The sequence below is a fragment of the Pongo pygmaeus genome, chromosome 3 (assembly GCF_028885625.2).
Source record: "Pongo pygmaeus isolate AG05252 chromosome 3, NHGRI_mPonPyg2-v2.0_pri, whole genome shotgun sequence".
NCBI classification, from domain to species: Eukaryota; Metazoa; Chordata; class Mammalia; order Primates; family Hominidae; genus Pongo; species Pongo pygmaeus.
The window spans coordinates 35087122-35109259 of record NC_072376.2 but is presented as its reverse complement, the minus strand read 5'-3'; positions in this window follow the sequence as shown (position 1 = coordinate 35109259).

The window sequence follows — 22138 nt, the reverse complement described above, 5'->3', positions numbered from 1 at the left end:
CTTGAACGCAGGAAGCAGAGGTTGCAGTGAGCCAAGATCGCGCTACTGCACTCCAGCCTGGGTGACACAGTGAGACTCCATCTCAAAAAAAAAAGGAAAGAAAAAGAAAAAAGAAAATTCAGTAATGGTTCTCAGACTAAGACCAAACTCATTAAATTATACAGTCTGTACCTCTTCCATTTTTCATGTCTTTAGTAAATATGGTTTCAGAAAAACTTAAGTCACTTTTAAAGACTGTTTTGTTATCTAGTTCATGACTGATGTAGTAAATATTGTGCAGTTTGAAGTAGGTATCACAAGTATTCTTAGAACCTCGTAAATCAAATCTAATTAAATGTATCCTTATAGTATTCCAAGTTCTTAGCAGAGATAATACATTTACAAGTTTGTTTGTATTTCATGTGGAAATGACAGTGGGGCCAAGACTATTTTATATCGTGAGGTTGCATGTAAATGACATGGAGGAACATGGGAAGGGTGGCAGAGAATCAAACAGAAGTATGAGAATGTACGTGTCTTTGCCTTTTTCACAATATTATAGGAAAAGTGTTAAATACTTCATTGTTGTGTGATGTGAGCTATAGAGTTGTCAGATGCTTTTAGCAGATTGACAAAAAGTCCCTTTGTAGACCTAATTTGGCGAGGTTTTGCTGCTTTTTTATATATGGATGTTGAATGTTTTGAATGCATTTTTCTGAATCTATTATCATATGATTTAGTTTTCTTTAATCTGCTAACATGGTGAATTACAATGCTTGATTTTTAAGTAGTAAAATAACTTTGCACTCCTGGAATAAAACCTACATGACCATGATGTATTTTCCTTTTTATATGTTACTACAATTCATTTGTTCATACTTTGCTAGAGGTTTTTACATCTATTTGTCATTGGACTGTGAGTTTCTCTACTCATCATGTATTTGTGTGATTTTATTAATAGAATAATGCTGGTTTCACCAAACATGTTGGAGAATATTCCTATTCCTGAAAAAGTTTGTGTAACATTAGTGAATTCTATCAAATGTGACAAAATTCACCAGTGAGAATTTACCAGTGATAACATCTAAGTTTGAATTTTCCTTTACAAAAAGGTTTTATTATTATAATTCCTATTTATGTAATAGGTATTAGGCTATTCTGATATCTAAGTTTAGTTTTACATAGAATTTGCCTACTTCATCTTAACTGTTAAATTCATTAGCAAATAATTATCAATAATATTGTCATATTACCATTTTAATGATTTGATATAGATATATCACCTCATTTATTTCTGTTATTGGTAATTTGTATTTGTTAATATTCAGACTCACAAGGGGGTTACTTGTTTTAAATATCCTAATTTGGCATTTGGTAATTTTCTTGAGTGTTCGTTTTTGTAATTGTTGATTTCTGCTTTTATTTTTTCATTTCCTTCCTTCTACTAATTTTTGGTTTAATTTATTCTTCTTTTATTTATTGCTTAAAGTAGAAACTCAGGTTTAATTGTAGTCCTTGCTTATTGAATGTAAGTATTTAAATTACCAATTTTCCTCTTAGCACTGTTTTAGCTGCATCTCAGAAATTTGGAAACATCATGTTTTAATTATGGTTTCATTTAAGATATTCTTGTAGCTGGGCGCAGTGACTCAGGCCTATAATCCCAGCACTTTGGGAGGCCGAGGCAGGTGGATCACGAGGTCAGGAGATAGAGACCATCCTGGCTAACACAGTGAAACCTCGTCTCTACTAAAAATACAATTAGCTGGGTGTGTTGGCACATGCCTCTAGTCCCAGCTACTCGGGAGGCTGAGGCAGGAGAATCACTTGAACCCGGGAGGCAGAGGCTGCAGTGAGCCGAGATCACGCCACTGCACTCCAGCCTGGGCAACAGAGTGAGACTCCGTCAAAAAACAAACAAACAAACCAAAGACATTTTTGTATCTGTCGTGATTTTTTATTTGACAATTGATATATTTAGCAGTTCTCTGTTTTTAGATACTAAAAAAAATTGAGATATTTTAAAATAATTGATTTTTAATTTAATTCCCTTTTGGTTTGAGAATATATTTTTTAATATTTCAGTGTTTTAAATTTTTTAAGACTCATTTCATAGTTCAGCATATGGTCTAACATGCGATGTGTTCCAAGTGTACTTGAAAGTAATGCATATTCTTCAGCTGTTTGGTGGAGAGTTCATAAATATTAACTAGTTGATGTGAGTGTATAGTGTGGTTCAGATCTTCAGTTTCCTTATTTATTTACCCATATAGTTGTTCAATCAATGATGAAGAGATTTCCAAATCCAATTGTAGATTTATCTCTTTCTCCTGTCAGTTTTGGTTCATGTATTTAGAAGTTCTTTCACCTAAATAGAGTTGAAAGATCTCTACAAAGAGAACTACAAACCACTGTTCAAAGGAATCAGAGATGATACAAATAAATGGAAAAACATTTCATGCTCACAAACAGGAAGAGCCAATAATGTTAAAATGGCCATACTGTCCAAAGCAATTTATAGATTTAGTGTTACTACTATCAAACTACCAACTACATTTTTCACAAAATTAAGAAATATATATTTTAAAACTAATTTGGAAACAAAAAAGAGCACAAATAACCAAAGCAATCCTAAGCAAAATAACAAAGCTGAAAGCATCATGCTACCCAATTTCAAACTATATTACTTGATTACAGTAACTGAAATAGCATGACACTCATACAGAAACAGACACATAGACCAATGGAACTGGTTAGAGAACATGAAAAGCAAACTGCTCACCTAATACTGTCTAACCTTCAAATGCTGACAACAACAAGCAATGGGGTAAGGACTCCCTATTCAATAAATGGTGCTGGGATAACTGTCTAGCCATATGCAGAAGGTTGAACCTGGATTGCTTCCTTCACTGTATACAAAAAATCAACTCAAGAGCTACTAAACACTTAAATGTAAAGCCTAAAACTATAAAAACTCTAGAAGAATATCTAGGAAATACCATTCTGGACATCAGCCCTGGCAAAGACCTCATGATGAAGATGCCAAAAGCAATAGTAACAAAAACAAAAATTGACAAATGGGACAAATTTAAACTCAAGAGCTTCTGCTCAGCAAAATTAACTGTCAGAGTTACTGAGTAAACAGAATAAACAGAAAATCTACATAATTGGAATAAATATTTATAAGCTATGCATCCAACAAAGGTCTAATTTCCAGAATCTATAAGGAACTTAAATCAACAAGCAAAAAAGCCACAATTTAAAACTGGGCAAAGGACATGAACAGTCACTTCTCAAAAGAAGATATATGACCAGGTGTGGTGGTTCACACCTGTAATCCCAGCACTTTGGGAGGCCAAGGCAGGAGGATCATGAGGTCAGGAGATCGAGACCATCCTGACTAACTCGGTGAAACCCCATCTCTACGAAAAATACAAAAAATTAGCTGGGCATGGTGGCACGCACCTGTAGTCCCAGCTACTTGGGAGGCTGAGGCAGGAGAATCACTTGAACCTGGGAGGTGGAGGTTGCAGTGAGTTGAGATTGTGTCACTGCACTCCAGCCTGGGTGACAGAGCATGATTCCATCTCATAAAAAATAAAATAAATAAATAAAATTAAAAAAGATATACATATTGTCAATATACATATGAAAAAAATGATCAATATCACTAATCATTAGGGGAACACAAATCAAAGCCAAAATGAGATACCATCTCACACAAGTCCGAATGGCCATTATTAAAATGTTAAAAAATAACAGGTGCTAGTGAGGTTGTGGAGAAAAGGAAACACTTGTACACTGCTGGTGGGAATGTAAATTAATTCACTCACTGTGGAAAGTAGTCTGGAGATTTCTCAAAGAACTTAAAGAACTTCCAGTTGACTCAGTAGTCAACTGAGTATATATATTACTGAGTATATACCCAAAGGAATATAAACCATTCTATCTTAAAGGCACATGCACACATATGTACTATTCACAGTATCAAATAAATGGAGTTACCATAGATGCCCATCAGGGGTGGATTGGATAAAGAAAATCTGGTACATATATGTCATGGTATGTTTTGCAGCTGTAAAAAATAATAAAATTGTTTCCTTTGGAACATCATGGATGGAGCTGGGGGCCATTATCCTAAGTGAATTAAAACAGAAACAGAAAACCTGTTAATTCACTGTGTTAAAAACAGAACATGCAACATAATATTGCGTGTTCTCACTTGTAAATGGGAGCTCAACACTGAGTACACGTGGACATAAAGAAGAGAGCAATAGATACCAAGACCTACTTGAGGGTGGAGGGTGGGAGGAGAGTGATGATTGAAAAACTACCTTTTGGGGGTTATACTGATTACCTGGGTGACAAAGTTATCTGTACAGTAAACTCCTAGAACATGCAATTTACCCATGTAACAAATCCTCATATATACTCCTTGAAGCTAAAATAAAAGTTGGAAAGAAAAAAATTTACAAATGCAAATATATTCTTATCCTGTAATTCTACTTCAGAAAATTGACTCTGTAGATTTATTCTCACATAAATGAAATGTCATAGGTATAATGTATCTTTGTAAAAGAAAAGTATTGAGAACTTTTATAAATGTCCATCAGAAAAGGATGAGGTAAATAAATGTAATGGAATATGTCACATCCCTTAAAAGACTAAAGCAATTTGGTGTGTACTAAGAAGTGATTTTCAGATATAATATTAAGCAGAAAAAAAGCCAGGCACAGAAGGATATGCAAATTATATCACCATTTGTAAAAGGAATGTGTGGTAGGGAAGTAATACACATTTATTTGCTTATAGATGTACAAACGATCTTTGGAAAAATACTTATAATGCTGATAATATTACTTTACTGCAAGAAGGATAACAGTGGATGTAAGAGGTAGGAAGATTTAATAAATCTGAATACATTTGTATGTTTTAAGTTTTTTACCATCTGAATATATCACATATTACATTTTTAAAATGAGATAACATTCACATAACATAAAATTAGCTATTTTAAAGTAAAAAAACAGCAACATTTAATGCATTTACAATGTTGGGCAACTTCCAGCTCTATTTAATATTCTAAATATTTTAATCACTGAACAGGAAAATCCTGTAACTTTTAAGCAATTATTTCCCCGTTTCCTCTCCCCTCAATCTTTGGCAATCATTAATCAGCTTTCTGTCTCTGTGGATTAACCTATTTTGGATATTTTATTTAAAAAAATACATGTGTTATTTTTTCTGTCTGGCTTCTTCCACTTAGCATAAAGTTTTGGAGGTTCATCCGTGTTGTAACATTTATTGGTACTATACTTCATTCCTTTGTATGGATGAATAATTTAATTGTATAGAAACATCACGGTTTTTAAATCTGTTCATCAGATGATGCACATTTGAGTTGCTTCCACCTTTTGGCTATTGTGAATAATGCTACAACGAATGTGAATGTACAAGTATTTTTTCCATATGTACCTAGGAGTGGAATTGCTAGGTTATATGGTAATTCTATGTTTAACTTTTTAGTTAACTTTTAAAATTTTATATTTAACTTTTCAAGAAACTGCCAAACTCCACAGCAGCTGAGCCATCCACCAGCAATGAATAACAATTCTAATTTCTCCAAAAAAAATCCAATATGTCAAAACACTTTTCAAGTACAAATGTAATTATAGTCCCTTATGACAGAAGAGAATGAAGCAGATGAAAACATATAAAGAAATATTGTCAAAGAGTTTCCCAAATTTGGAGAAAAACATCAACTTATAGATCCAAGCAGCTCAGTGAATCCCAAGCAAAATAAATATAAAGAAAATGATAATTCATAATTACATCAAAGTCAAACTTCAGATTACCACAGAAATGACGAAGCCGTTAAAGCAACTAGAGAAAAAAAGTCACATTACACACGAGGAAACAAAAATATAAACGGTGGGATGCTTTTCTTCAGAAAATACTGGAGGCCTGATCACAATAAAAGTACATTTTTAAATGACAAGAAAAGATAATAATCGATCTAAAGTTCTATACCTAGAGAAAAATATCTGTTCAAATGAGGACATTGAAACCATTTCCAGAGAAAGAAATTCTCTGGAAATTTTCATCATGTGACGAAAAAAAAATCTGTTTTGAGCAGACTGACTCTACCAAATGAGAGTAGAAGAGTTTTAGGCTATAAGAGACTGATACAAGATGGGAGTTCAAAACTAATGAAAATAATGAAGGGCACTTGAGGTAGTAAATATGTGGGTAAATGCAGAGTTGTTCATTTTAATTCTTCTTAATTTATTTGACAGTAGGCATTACTTAAATAAAATATAATAATTTTGGAGTAGACTCTTTATTAAGTATACAGATGTGTAATATGACAAAATGACAGAATGAGTCTGAGAGGGGACAATAGAATTTTGCTGCTGTAGGGCTCTAACATTTTACAAAAAGTGGTGCAATTAACTCTAAATACATTATGATAAATTACCATTGTATATTGAATAAATTTTAAGAGTACACATAGAGGTATAGCAAAATTTCAACAGAGGAATTAATAGAAAATCCAACTAATCAAGGAAAAGCAGACGGAACAACTAGAAAACATACTGCAAATGGCAGACTTACCCAAGTATATCAAAATTATATTACATGTAAATAAACTCAATACTCCAATTAAAAGAAAAGAGACTTTCAAACTTAGAGCACAAAAGCTGCATGCTATTTACAAAATATGTCCTTTAAGTACAAAGAGAAAGATAGTTCAGAAGCAAAAGTATAATAATGTACTGTGAATATACCAATCATAAGTAAACATGTATCACTGTGTTAATACTAGGCAAATTGAAATCAAGGAGTATTACCATTTTTAAAAAAAGAGTTAATTGATCAGAAAGACATAAAAATCCTAAATGTTTTCTAGGCATATAATTGTATCATCTATGAAGAGACATATTTTGACTTCCTCTCTTCCTATTTGAATCCCCTTTATTTCTTTCTCTTGTCTGATTTCTCTGGCTAGGACTTCCTGTACTATGTTGAATAGGAGTGTTGAGAGTGGGCCTGCTTCTCTTTTTCCAGTTATTAGGAGAACTGCTTTCAGCTCTTACTCATTCAAGATGATGTTTGCTGTGGGTTTTTCATAGACAGCTCTTATTATTTTGAGATGCATTCCTTCAAAGTCTAGTTTGTTGAGCATTTTTAACAAAAGTGATATTAAATTTTATTGAAGGCCTTTTCTGAGTATATTGAGATAACTATGTGGTTTTCGTATTTTGTTTTTCCTTCTGTTCATGTGATGAATAACATTTATTGATTTGCATATGTTGAACCGACCTTGCATCCCAGGGACAAAGCCTACTTAATCTTGGTGTATTAGCTTTTGATGTGCTACTGGATTCAGTTTGTTAGCATTTTGTTAAGAATGTTTGCATCTATGTTCATTGCAACACTGACCTGAAATTTTGTTTTTTTCCATTGTGCCTTTGGCATATTTTGGTATCAGAATAGTACTGGCCTCATATAATTAGTTGGGAAGGAGTCCCTTCTCCTGATTTTTTGTAATGGTTTCAGTAGGATTAGTACCAACTCTTCTTTGCATGTCTGAGAGAATGTGGCTCTGAATTTGTCTGGTCCACAGCTTTTTCTGCTTTGTACATTTTTTATGAGTTGTTTAATATTGTAACTTAATATTTGTCTTGTCAGGGTTTCAAATTCTTGCTGGTTCAATCTTGGGAGGTTATATTTCCAGGAATTAATTCATTTCCATAGGTTTTCTAGTTTGTGTGCAAAGAGGTGTTCAGGTGCATAGACTCTGAGAGTTTTTGGTATTTCTCTGTAGTTGGTAGTGATGTCCGGTTTATTATCTCTGATTGTGTTTATTTGGATCCTCTTTTATTTAATTAGCCTCACTAGTGGTCTGTCAATATTATATTTTCTTTAAAAAAAACCAGCTCCTAGATTGGTTGATATTTTATATGGTTTTTGCAGTTCAGCTCTAATTGTGGTTATTTTTTGTCTTCTGCTAGCTTTGGGATTGGTTAATGCTTATTATTCTAGTTTCCCTAGATGTGATGTTAGGTTGTTAATTTGAAATCATTCTATCTTTTTGATGTTGGTGTTTAGTACTATAAACTTTTCTCTGAGAACTTATTTAAATATGTCCCAGAGATTCTGGTATATCTTTGTTTTCATTAGTTTGTTTCATTAGTATATTTGTTTTCATTAGTCTCAAATAATTTATTAATTCCTGCCTTAATTTCATTGTTTACTCAAAAGTCATAGAGTAGCAGATTGTTTAATTTCCATGTAATTGTGTGATTTTAAGAGATCTTCTTGTTATTTATTTCTAGTTTTATCATGGTCTTAAAGTGTGATTGGTATAATTTTGTTTTTGTTTTTTTTCAACTTATTGAGAATTGTTTTATGGCTGTTTGGTCAATTTTAGAGTATCAGCCATGTGCAGATGAGAAGAATATACATTCTGTTGTTGTTGGCATGGAATGTTCTGTAAATGTCTGTTAGGTTTATTTCATTGAGTATCAAGTTTAGTTCTTGAATATTTGTGTTAGTTTTTTGCCTTGATGATCTGTCCAATACTATTAGTGAGGTGCTGAAATCTCCCACTACTAATGTAAGTCTCTAAGAACTTGTTTTAGGAAATAGGTTGTTCCAGTGTTGAGGGCATATATATTTAGTATAGTTAAGTATTCTTGTTGAATTGAAACCTTTTTTCTTTATGTAATGCCCTTGTTGGTCTTTCTTGATCATTGCTGGTTTAAAGTCTGTTTTGTCTGAAATAAGAACAGCAACTCCTACTCTTTTTGGTTTTCCATTTGCTTGATAGATCTTTATTGCTTTATTTTGAGCCTATGGGTCTCCTTGCATGTGAGATGTGTATCTTGAAGATAGCACACAATCATGTCTTGCTTCATTATCCAACCTGCCACTCGGTGCCTTTTAATTAGGGCATTTAGTCCATTTACATTCAAGGTTAATAATAATATATGCAGATTTTATCTTCTCATTGTGGATTTTATCTTCTCATATTAGCTGGTATGTAGACTTGATTGTGCAGTTGCTTCATAATGTCAATGGTCTATGTAATGAAGTGGGTTTTTATGGTGGCTAATAATAATCATTTATTTCCATGTTTAGCACTCCTTTAAAAACCTCTTTTAAGGCAGTTCCAGTGGCAAATAATTTTGTTAGCATTTGCTTACCTAAAAAAGATTTTTTTTCTCCTCCACTTAGGAAACTGAGTTTGACTGGATATGAAGTTCTTGGTTGAAATTTCTATTCCTTAAGGATACTGTGTTTAGGCCCCCAATCTCTTTTGGATGGTAAGGTTTCTGCTGAAATGTTCTCTGTTAGCTCAGCGGGGTTCCCTTTGTAGATTACTTGCTCCTTCTCTCTAGGTGCCATTAATATTTTTACTTTTGCTTTGACCTTAGAGAATATGATGAATAGATATTTTGGGGATGGTCATTTGTACAGTATCCTGCAGGGGTTCTCTGAATTTCCTGCATTTTAGTGTCAGTCTCTCTGGCAAAATTGGGGAAATTTTCATGGATGATATTCTCAATTATGTTTTCCAATTTGCTTTGCTTTGCTTTCTCTTCCTCTTCTTCAGTGATGCCAATGAGTCATAGGTTTGGTCTCTTGACATCATTCCATACATCTCATAGGTTTTATTCATTGCTTTTCATTCTTTTTTCTTTATTATTGTCTGATTGAGTTAATTTGAAGAACCATGTTTTAGCTCTGAGATTCTTTCCTTATCTTGGTCTATTCTTCTATAAATATTTCTGATTATGTTACAAACTTCTTGGAGTGAGTTTTTCAACTCATGATGTCCCATTTGTTTCTTCCTTAAAATGACTATTTTGTCTTTCATCTAATAAATGGCTTTACTGAATTTCTTTAAATTATTGGAATGGGTTTCAACTTTCTTTTGAATATCGATGATCTTTGTTGCCATCCAGATTCTCAATTTTATTTCTGTCATTTCAGACATTTCATTCTGATGGAGAATTTCAGCTATTTCTTTGCGATGGAGAACCATTGCTGGGGAGCTAGTGTGGTGTTGTTTGGAAGTAAGAAGACCCTCTGGCTTTTAGAGTTGCCAGAGATTTTGCACCAATTCTTTCTCACATGTGTGGGCTGATGTTTCTTTAGCTGTGGTATAATTTGAGTATAGTCATTTGGCTTCATTTCTGGATGTTTTCAGAAGGTCAAGATTTTGTGCAGGGTCTTTATTTGTGGCTGAATTCTTGTTCTTGATTTCTCAGGGGAGCATATTAGCAAAGCATTTTTGGTATTGAAGTTTGGGCTGCAATCCAGTAGATGATGATTAAGTGTAATAACTGATAGATAGACTATTACTCAGCCATGTGGATCCTCTGTATTTACTCATGATTATGGTTGTGCTCCCTCTCAGTGCTCTGAGATTATGGGCTCCTATGCCACTTGAGTGCTAGCCACAGTTCGTGGCTTGTTACTCCTAGGCAGTGCTCCATAGCTCTGGGGTGAGCTCAGTCTTCTTGTTCTCCCCCCCAGCTAGGAGGCATCAGGGCAAAGCCTTTGGCAGTAACCATGGCAGAGGGACTTTGTCTCTTGGGGCTCCACCCCAGATGCAGAGCCACTGCCAACTGGAATAATGAGCCATGGGTAGGGTGGCTGTGTTGCGGGCCTAAGCCAGGGGTCCCTGCCTGGTGAAGATTAGTTGGAGTGGAGGAAGGAGGGGCTTGGAAGAAGACAGTCTGGCCTCTTCTCTATATGGTGCCTGCAGCAGTAAAGCCCTCAGGCTTTGTGTTCCTTCCTCACTATGGTGACAGCAAGGGTGGGTATTGCTGTAGTGACAGTGGCAGAAGGGCTGTCAGTTATCTCTGTAACTCTGCCCTAGAGAGACACAAAGCCCCTGACAATAGAATGTGCAGCTGGAGATCCAGTGCCTGTGCTACAGGCTCAAGCTGGGGGCCCTGCCTAGTGAAGATAAGAGGTCAGAGGCTCATAGAAAAGAGAGTCTGGACTACTTCCTGTATGGTGGCTGCAATATGCTGGAGATGCCAGCCAAGCAATCAGGGTCTTTGTTCTCTCCCCAGCCCAAAGGCAGTTCCACTGCAGTGACAGTGCAAAAGGTCCGTCAGTTGCCTCTGGAAACTCCACCACAGAGAAACACAGAGCCATTGCCAATGGGAACATTTAGCTGGGGGTGTGGCTACTACACTGAGGTCCCAAGCCAGGAGCCCAGACTGGTGAAAAACAGAATATGGGGGCTAACAGGGAAGAGAGACTGGGTTCCACGCCATATGGCCACTGTGGTGTGCTGGAGGTGCAAGTGCAGTTCTCAGGCTCTTTGTTCCTTCCCCAATCTGAGGGCAGCAAGGGCGGTATGACTGCAGCAGCACTGGCAGAGGGGCTGACAGCTGCCTCTGGAAACTTTATCCCAGAGAAAGACAGAGCTGCTGCCAGTGGGAATGTTCAGCCATAGGTCAGGTAGCTGTGAAATGGGCCCAAGCCAGGGGTCTGCCTGGTGCAGAGCAGTGGGTAAGGGCTAACAAGGTAGAGAGACTGGGCTACTCTCCTTATAGTGTGGCAGCTGTGGTGTGCTGGAGGTGCCTGTGAAGTGATCAGGGTATTTGTTCTTTCCCCAGTCCAAGAGCAGCAGAGGTGGCACCGCTGCAGCAGCAGTGGCAGAGAACATGTGGATTGTCTCTGGTATTTCCTCCCTAGAGAAATGCAGAACTGTCACTGACTTTAGTGATCAGCAGAGGCAAGGCAGCTCCACTGGAATCCCAAGCTGGGTGTCCCTGCCGAGTGAGGAGTATCAGATGCAGGGATCCACATGGAAAACAGTCAAGTTGCTTTTCCATAAGGCAGCTGCCCTGTGCTAAAGTCCGATTATAGTTCTTGGGCTCTTGGTTCCCTGCCCAGTCTGAGGGCACCAGGGTCAAAAGCTGCAGGTCTTTAGTTACCTCGGAGAGCTCTGTTCCAGAGAACTGCAGAGCTGCTACCCTCCCAAATATTTAGGTACAGGTGGAGTGGTTGTGCTGGGGTCCCAGGCCAGTGGGCTTTGCCTTGTGAGGTGAAGCAGAGGCAAGGCCTGCAGTCCATCTGCTCTTCAGCACTGTGGAAGCAGTCCCTATCATGGGGGCATGGGAGAGAGACACACATCCATTGCTAGTGCAGTTACAGCAGCTGGTGCCAGGATGCCCAGGGATCCAAGGTCCTTGAGTATTCATATGGGCCTGAGCAGTGGCTCTTCCCCAACTCCACCCAGCTCTCTATGTCAGTCTGAAGACCCTGTATGGCCCAGGAGATCCATCCACCTGGGACCAGGGACTGGAGTGGATCTAAGGGAGGCTCCTCACTGCAAGGATATAAGGAGTGAGCAAGAGCCCCAGCGAACCTTTGCAAAGGTCCACTGCAGAAATGTGTGTTCCCCGGGGCTCTTGCTTACTCACTATTTCCTGGTGGCAAGGAGCCTCCCCAAGCTTAACAGCACAACAATGAAATAATATGTAGCATGATGAAATAGGTTTTATACCAGGAATGTAAGGATGGTTCAACATATACAAATCAGTAAATGGAATACGGTACTTCAAATGAAGGAAGGACAAACATTATATTATCATTTCAATATATGCAGAAAAAACATTTAATAAAATGCAACATCATTTCATGATAAAAACTCAGACAAACTAGGCATAGAAGGAACACATCTCAAAATATTGAAAGCCATGTATAAGAGATCCCCAGTTAACATTATGCCAAATGGGAGAAAGTTGAAATTCTTTCCTGTAAGAACTGAAACAAGACAAGGTTGCCCACTTTTATCACTGCTGCTCCACATAACACTGGAAGTCCTAATGAGAGCAATCGATAGTGAGAAATAAAAGGCATCCACATTGAGAAAGAGAGAGTCAAATTGTCCCTCTTTGCAGATGATATGATTTTAAATTTAGAAAAAATAAGACTCTACAAAAACTCTTAGAACTGATAAATTCAGTAAAATTACAAGATATAAAATCAAATATAAAAATCAGTAATATTTCTATTCACCAATAATAAAATTACAAAAGAATCAAGAATAAATTTCTATTTACAATAGCTACAAAAAAGTAACTAGGAATACATTTAACCAGGGAGGTGAGTGAGCTCTAGAAGGAAAACTAGAAAACACTGTTGAAAGAAATTGAAGAAGACACACACACACACACAAGAATGGAAAGACATCCTATGCACATGAATGGAAATAATTAATACCATTAAAGTGATCATACTTCCCTAAGCAATCTACAGATTAAATGTAATCCCTGTCAAAATATCAATGCCATTTTTGCACAGAAACAGTAAAAACAATCCTAAAATTGTATAGAACATAAAAAGCACCCAAATAGACAAAAAAAAATCCTGAGCAAAAAGAACAAAGTTGTAAGCATCACACTACTATTGCAAGGATATAATAACCAAAAGAAACATTATATTGGTGTAAAAGTGGACACATGGACAAATGCAACCCAACAAGAAACCCAGAAATAAATCCAGAAATTTACAGCCAATTAATTTTTGACAAGGATTCCAAGAGCATACACTGTGGAAAGGACACCGTCTTTAATAAACAGCACTGGGAAAATTGGATTGCCTCATGCAGAATAATGAAAGTAGACCCCTATTTCTCATTACATACAAATTCAACTGAAGATGAATTAAAAACCTAAATCTAAGAGTCAGAACTATTAAACTATCTGGAGAAAACATGGAAAACACTTTAGGACAATGGTTAGGCAAAAAAATTATTGGCTAAGACCTTAAAATTACAGACAACTAAAACAAAAATAGACAAATGAGACTATATTAAACTAAAAGGCTTCTGTACAGCAAAAATAAATAAATAAATAAAAAACAATCAGCACAGTGAAGCAATAACTTGTTGAATGGGAGAATATATTTTATAAATTATTCATCCAATGAGGGACTAATATCCTGTATATACAAGGAACTCATGCAACTCAACAATAAAGAAGCAAATATTCCCAATATAAGATGGTCAAAGGACCTGAATAAACATTCCTCAAAAGAAGTCACACAAATGGCCACCAGGTATATGAAAAAAGTGCTCAAGATCACTCATCATCAGGGAAATGCAAATCAAAATCACAATGACATATAATTTCACCCTAGTTAGAATGGGAATTATTAAAAAAACAAAAAATATTAGATGATTGTGAGAATATGGAGGAAAACCAATTTTTTTTTTTTTTTGAAATGGAGTCTTGCTCTGTCTCCCAGGCTGGAGTACTGTGGCGCTATCTCAGCTCACTGCAAGCTCCGCCTCCCAGGTTCACGCCATTCTCCTGTCTCAGCCTCTCTCTAGTAGCTGGGACTACAGGTGCCCACCACCATGCCCGGCTAATTTTTTTTTTGTATTTTTTGTAGAGACGGGGTTTCACCATGTTAGCCAGGATGGTCTCGATTTCCTGACCTCTTGATCTGCCTGCCTCGGCCTCCCAGAGTGCTGGGACTTTTCACAAGAGCAAGATGTGAAATCAGCCTAAGTAGCTATCAATGGTTGGAATAGATAAAGAAAATTTGGTGTATATACACCATGCAATACTATTCAACCATAAAAAGTAATGAAGTCTTCTCACTTGCAGCAACATGGATGGAATTGAGGTCATTATGTTAAGTGAAATAAGCCAGGCAGAGAAAGACAAATACATGTTCTTACTCATATGTGGAAGCTAAAAACTTGATCACGTGAAGATAGTGAAGAGAATGATAGACACCAGAGGCTGAGAAGGGTGTGAGGGTGGTAGGAGGATGTAAGAAGTGGTTGGTTAATGGGTACAAATGTGTAGTTAGATAGAAGAAGTAAGTTCTAATGTTTGAAAGCAGACTGGGGTGGCTATACTTGACAACAATATGTTGTGTGTTTCAAAGTAACTACCATAGAGTGCTCAAGATATTATTAGAACATAGAAGTGATAAATATTCAAGCTGATAAATGCCCCAAATACCCTGACTTGATTATTACACATTTTATGCATGTAACAAATACATGTACCTCATAAATATGTAAAATATTACATACCAATAAAAGATAAAAAGGTAAACCTAAGCACAAAAATGTTTTAGCTTCAGATACAATCAGACCTTACAGAATATAGCTGAAATCATTTATTATTTATTTTAATGACAAGAAGCCATGTCCAGAGTTAAATAATTCTGTGCCACAACGGTATCTTCCAGTGAGATCCATCATTATACTTTGCCATCTCCCATACGTAGATGTTATAGATTGAATGGTATTCCCCTAAGTATATATTAATAGTTAAGTTTTAGTACCTGTAAATATGACCTTATCTGAAAATAGGGTGTTATCAATATAACCAAGTTAAGGTGAGGTCATGCTGAAATAGCATGGACCTTAATCCAGTATAATTAATGTCCTTTTAAAAAGAGGAGGAGAGACACAGACACATACAGAGAGAAGAATTTCATGTGAAGACACAGACACACTGAAACAGAAAGAAAATCATGTGATAACAGAGCAGAGACTGAAGTTATGAAGTTGTAAACCAAAAAACACCAAAGATTGCCAACAACCTCTAGAAGCCAGAAAGAGACAAGGAAGGATCCTCCTCTGGTGTCTGCAGACAAAACATGTGTTTTATAAGATTTAAAGATTCTTTGGATGGTGGAACACAGCACAGTGACATTTGGATAGGCCAAAGGCAAAGCTCACTGTTTCTTATGGCTCTGAATAAGCAAAGGCTGTTAAACTGAGATGCATGGAGTTGTACTCAAGGAATGGAGTACCAGATGGCACTAGAGGGGACTGCTTATGGATAGCAAGCCACGTGAGGTTAGCTAGGTTTCCCAAGTTCCCCTTGGATTGTCTAATTTGAATAATGTTGCAGGCTCTGGGGGATATTGGCTGTCTACAATTTTCTGAAACCTGGCCCTTGGGGTGATTAGGGTGGTTGTATAGTGGCTTAGGGTGTGAAAGTTCAAAATAGAAAACATTTGGGGTGTTTATATTTGAGGTGAGCTAGGCAGCACAACCTACAGCTCTGGGAGAGACAATTTCTCTCTTCTTGAGGAGAGGAGAGGGGAGAATAAAGAGAGCTTTGTCTTAAAACTTCTTGAATCAGCTGCTCAAGAAGGTTAACTAATGGGCCTTTAATCAGGACCTCAAAACTGGGTCAAGAAAGAATTTAAAAAAAAACTATATTTACAGCATCGCACTGCCAATATCTTGATTTTAGACTTCTATTATTCAGAACCATGAAAGAATAAATATTTGTTGCAACAAGTCATCCAGTTTACTATACTTTGTTATGGCAGCTCTGGGATATTAATACAGCAGGTAATATTTGCACTCCTAAAAGTTACTGGGTGAATACAATGCAGTCCAGTGAAAAAGAGGAGCGTATGTTTCGCTGCCTTTTATTAGTGAGTCAATTTTTTTTCCAACATTTACTATATTAGTCTGCTAAGCCTGCCATAACAAAACACTATAGGTTGGATGGATTAAACAACAGAAATTAATTTTCTCACAGTTCTAGAGTCTGGAAATCCAAGATCAAGTTATCAGCAGATTTGGTCTCTCCTGAAGTGTGTTTTTTTTTTTTGGTGTGCATATGGTTGGCATCTCACTGTATCCTTACATGGTCCTTTCTCTGTGCTCTAGAACACCAATGTCTCTCCTTTTAAGGCTACCCATCCTATTTCATGAGAGCCCCCCTCTTACTATCTCATTTAACCTAAATTACTTGTTTAGAGGACTTATCTCCAAATACAGGCACATTGTGAGTTAGAACTTCAACATATGAATTTTTGAGTGGGACACAGTTCAGTCCATAGCACTCTAGTAGAAAACCTTTCATGTCGGATTAGCTAGAATTTACTAATATGCCTAACCCAACTCCTTGGTCAGAAAAATTAGAACTCCATGATAAGCTTTTTACAAAGATTCACCACTTGGATTGAAAAGAAGATTAACTCTTTTGAACTCATAAAAGGGTGTATATTTCAACAAAACTGAAATTCTACATGTAAGAAAGAAGTGAAGATGGTAATTTTTGACAATAGGCCATGACACACAGTCTTGAGGTCTTTTGAAATCTTGCTCCTATTAATCATTAGATTTATATACTTCCACTTGTTTTATTTTCCACTTCTAGTCTCAAATTATTTTTTATTTGAGCTTATCACACCCTGTCTTTAAGGCTTTTATGTTAGTTGTTCCATCTAATTTGAATCTTGTCCCCTATGTCCTCACATAGCCAACCCATTTCTATCCTTTATATCTCAGCTTAAATGACAGCCTCAGGAAGACCTGCCTTTTCATATAGAGTGTGTGTTGCTTGTATAGAACATGTGTGTGTATATATATAATATATATATATATATATATATATGTTCTAAATACCACTTGTGTTATTTAGACAGTGTTGTCTTCTATACAAGACCTAGAATATCAATGACAGGAGTGTCCTTATCTGTTTTATTTATTTCTCCAACATATTTTCTGGCATTCAATAAACACTGGTGATGGCTTTAATGAATAGAAATAAGAAATTAGAATATTAAGAGATAATTTTGATACTGAACTTAAGTATTTCAAAATGGCTCAATCTATTAGCTGAATTATGGAAGACAAGAAATAGAGAGTATTTATTAATTGTAAAAAGTGTCACCTTTGGTAAAGTAATAATATTCAAATAGAGATGTATTTGTGATGAATTAAATATATAAACTGACATAAAGGAACATCTTTCAATACTGTGCACCTATATCATGTTCAAATTCAGTTAATAATCAGAAGTCTAGACAAACTGGGTATTTAATTTCAGGCATATAAATACATTATTTTACTGAATTTGATTATTTTCTTTTCTCTTTAGGTTGCAAAAACATGATGCCAGTGATAATATATCTTCTGTGAACTATATTTAAATTAGATCACTTTTTATCTGTAAAGTTAAGGGAGGAGGTGAAGCAAGATGGCCAAATGATCCCCCTCCCTCCCCACAGGAACACAAAAATGAACAACTATCCACATAAAAAAGCACCTTCATAAGGACCCAAGATCAGGTGAACAATCCCAGTACCTAGTTTTAACATCGTATTAAAGGAAAGAGGAACTGAAGAGGGTAGTAAATACAGTCTTGTATTGTCTACATTGCCCCTCCCCTATCCATGACAGTAGCCTCATGGAGTGGAAAGATAATCTGTGCACTTTGGGGAGGGAGATTGCAGTGATTGTGGGAATTTGCATCAGAACCTAGTGCTGTCCTGTGACAACTGAAGGCAACAAAAGGCAGAACTCAGTTGACATCCATGGAGGGAACATTTAGACCAACTCTAGCCAGAGGCAAATTTTCTATCCCACCAGTCAAAGCCTGAGTTCCTGCAGGCCCAGTCTCTGTGGTCTGAAGTTCCCTAGGGTTCCCTCAATAAACTTGAAATGCAATATAGGTCCTTTCAATTCCTGGGCAAGTCCTGTTCTGTGCTGGGCTTGGAGCCAGTGGACTGGGGAGGGAGCACACAACCTAATGAGATACAAGCCAGGGGACTGGGAAGGCCAAGGGAATGCTTGCATTACCCCTTCCCCAACTTCAGGAAACATGGCTTACAGTTCTCATAGAGACACCTTCCCTCTTCTTGAGGAGAGGAGAGGGGAGAATAAAGAGAACTTTGTCTTGAAACTTGGATACCAGCTCAGCCACAGTAGATTAGACAAACAGACAGAGTCCTGAGGCCCCCAGTCCAGGCCCTAGTTTTAAGATTTCATTTCTAAACACAATCTGTGTCAGAAGGAAGCCCACTACCTTGAAGGGAAGGACCCAATCCTGGCAGAATTCATCATCTGCTGACTAAAGAGCTGTTGATCCCTAAATAATCAACAATGGTTGATTAAAGAGGAGGTAGAGAAAGAGAGCAGGGTAGAAAGTTTATTCAGTGGGATAATAACAGACAACTTCCCAAACCTAAAAAAAGATATCAATATTCAAGTACGAGAAAGTTATAGAACAACAAGCAGTTGTAACCCAAAGAAAACTACTCCAGACATTAAATAATCAAATTCCCAAAGGTCAAGGATAGAAAAAGAATCCTAAAAGCAGCAAGAGAAAAGAAACAAATAACATAGAAAGGAGCTCCAGTATGTCTGGCAGCAGACTCTCAGTGGAAACCTGACAGGAAACTGCTAACAGAGAAAAACTTTTATACTAGAAATGTACATCTAGGGACAATATCCTTCAAACATGAAAGAGAAATACTTTCCCAGACAAACAAAAGCTGAGGAATTTCATCCACACCAGACCTGTTCTACAAGAAATGCTGATGGGAGTTCTTCAATCTGAAAGAAAATGACATTAATAAATGATAAAAAAATCATCCAAAGGTTCAAAACTCACAGGTAATAGTAAGTACACAGAAAAAACACAAAATATTATAACACCATAATTGTGGTGTGTAAGCTACTCATATCTTGAGTAAAAAGACTAAAAGATGAACCTATCAAAAATAATAAAAACTTTTCAAGACATAGATGGTATAATAAGATATAAATAGAAACAAAAAGTTAGAAAGCAGAGGGGATGAAATTAAAGTGTAAAGTTTTTTTAGTTTTTTCTTTGCTTCTTTGTTAGTTTATTTGTTTATGCAATTGGTGCTATGTTGTCATACTTTTAAAATAATGGGTTATAAGATATTATTTGTATTCAGTGGAATTTTCTGAGAATTTGTCCTTGGAGACCTACTTTTTACCTTGGGATGGCCTCTCTCACCCTTGCCCCGTCCTCACATGGTCAACAAATGCCAGCAGGTAGGGCTGCCCACACCATCCCAGCTTCAACCTCCCTACTCTGGGACTTGTATTTGGGTGGAGAGACCTGACCTGGGCATCTTCATTGTTTAGCTTTTCTGTCTAAGGCTGATGTTCAAGTGTGGAGGGAGAGGCTGCGTCATTATTACTTTTAAATAATTTGGTGTAATTTGTTGTAGATTTTTAAATTTCCCTTTTGGAAAGAACCCATTAAAAAAAGATTATTTGTAAGCCTCATGGTAATGTCAAATCAAAAAACATGTAACAGTTACACAAAAAAATAAAAAGCAAGAAAGTAAAACATACCACCTGAGAAAAACATCTTACTTAAAAGAAGGCAGGAAGAAGGAAAAGAAGGAAGAGTAGACCACAAAATGAACAGAAAAATAATGACAAAATGGCAGGAATAAGTTCTTACTTATCAGTAATAACATTGAGTGTGAATGGACTAAGCTCATCAATCGAAAGACATAAAGTGGCTGAATGCATAACAAACAAGACTCTTTGATTTGTTGCCTACAAGAAACACACTTCACCTTAAAGACACAAATAGATTAAAAATAATGGCATGGAAGATATTCCATGACAATGGAAACAAAAAAGAGTAAGAGTAGCTGTACTTATAAGATGCAAAATAGATTTCAAGATAAAAATTATAAGCCAAAACAAATAAGTCATTATATAATAATAAAGGAGCCAATTCAGCAAGAGGGTATAACAATTTTAAGTATATATGCATCTACAACTGGAGTGTCTCAATATATAAAGCAAATATTATTAGATTTATGGAGAGAGATGCACTGCAATATGATAATAGCTGGAGACTAACATCCCAATTTCATCATTGGACAGATAATCTAGACAGAGAAATCAAAAGAGAAACATTAGACTTAATCTGCACTATAGACTAAATGAACCTAATAGATATTCACAGAACATTTCATCCAATGGATGCAGAATATACATTCTTTTCTCTTCAGCATATGAATCATTCCCAAGGATAGACTGTATGTTAGGCCACAAAACAAGTCTTAAATAATTAAAAAAATGAAAATATATTAAGGATGTTCTCTAACCACAATGGAATAAAAGAATTTTATAACAAGAGGAATTTTGGAAACTGTGCAAATACATGGAAATTAAACAATATGCTTCTTAATGACTAATGGATCAATGACAAAATTAAGAAAGAAATTTAAAAGTTTCTTTAAACAAATAAAAATGGAAGTACAACATAATATAATCTATAGCATACAACAAAAGCAATACTAACAGGAAATTTTTATAACAGTAAGTGCCTATATCAAAAAAGTAAAAAAAAAAACAAAACTTCAAATAAAAAACATAATGATACATCACAAAGAACTCAAAAAGCAAGAGCAAACCAAACCTAAAATTAATAGAAGAAAAGAAATAATAAAAATAAGAGCAGGAATATATAAAATTGAAATGAATATAGCAATACAAAGGATCAACGAAACAAACACAGAAAAAAAAAACTTTAGCCTGGCTGAAGACAAAAGGAGAGGAAAAACCCAAATAAATAAAATTAGAGATAAACATGTAGATGTTACAGCTGATACCACACAGAAATTCAAAGGATCATTAGAGGCTACTCTGAGTAAGTAATATGTCAATCAACTGGAAAACTAGAAGAAATGAATAAATTTATTACAAGAAATACACAAATACAACCTTACGAGACTGAACGAATAAATCTAAAACCTGAAGAGATCAATAACAATTAATAAAATTAAAGTGGTGATATATAGGCCCCCAGCAAAGAAAAATCCAGGACCTGATGGCTGAATTTCACTAAACATGTACAGAAAAACTAATACCAATTCACTGGCTGAACTTCACCAAACATATAAAGAAAAACTAATATCAATCTTACTCAAACTATTCTGAAAAAGTATGGCAGAAGGGAGTATTGTTAAACTCATTCTATTGGGCCAGTATTACCCTGATAACAAAACCAGACAAAGACACATTAGAAAAAGTAAACTACAGGCTAATATCCCTAATTTGTCTAGATGAAAGAATTCTCAACAAAATACTAGCCAACTGAAATCAACAACACATTTAGAAGATCATTCTTTATGACCAAATGGGATTTATCCCAGGGATACAAGACTGGTTCTTGAAATATGCAAATCAATCAATATGATACAACACATAAACAGAATGAAGGACAAACATCATACGATCATTTCAATAGTGAGTGAAAAAACCTTTGATAAAAAAATCCCTCAGAAAGCTAAGTGCAGAAGGAACATACCTCAATAAAATAGAGGCCATATATGACTAACCCACAAATAGTATCATACTGAA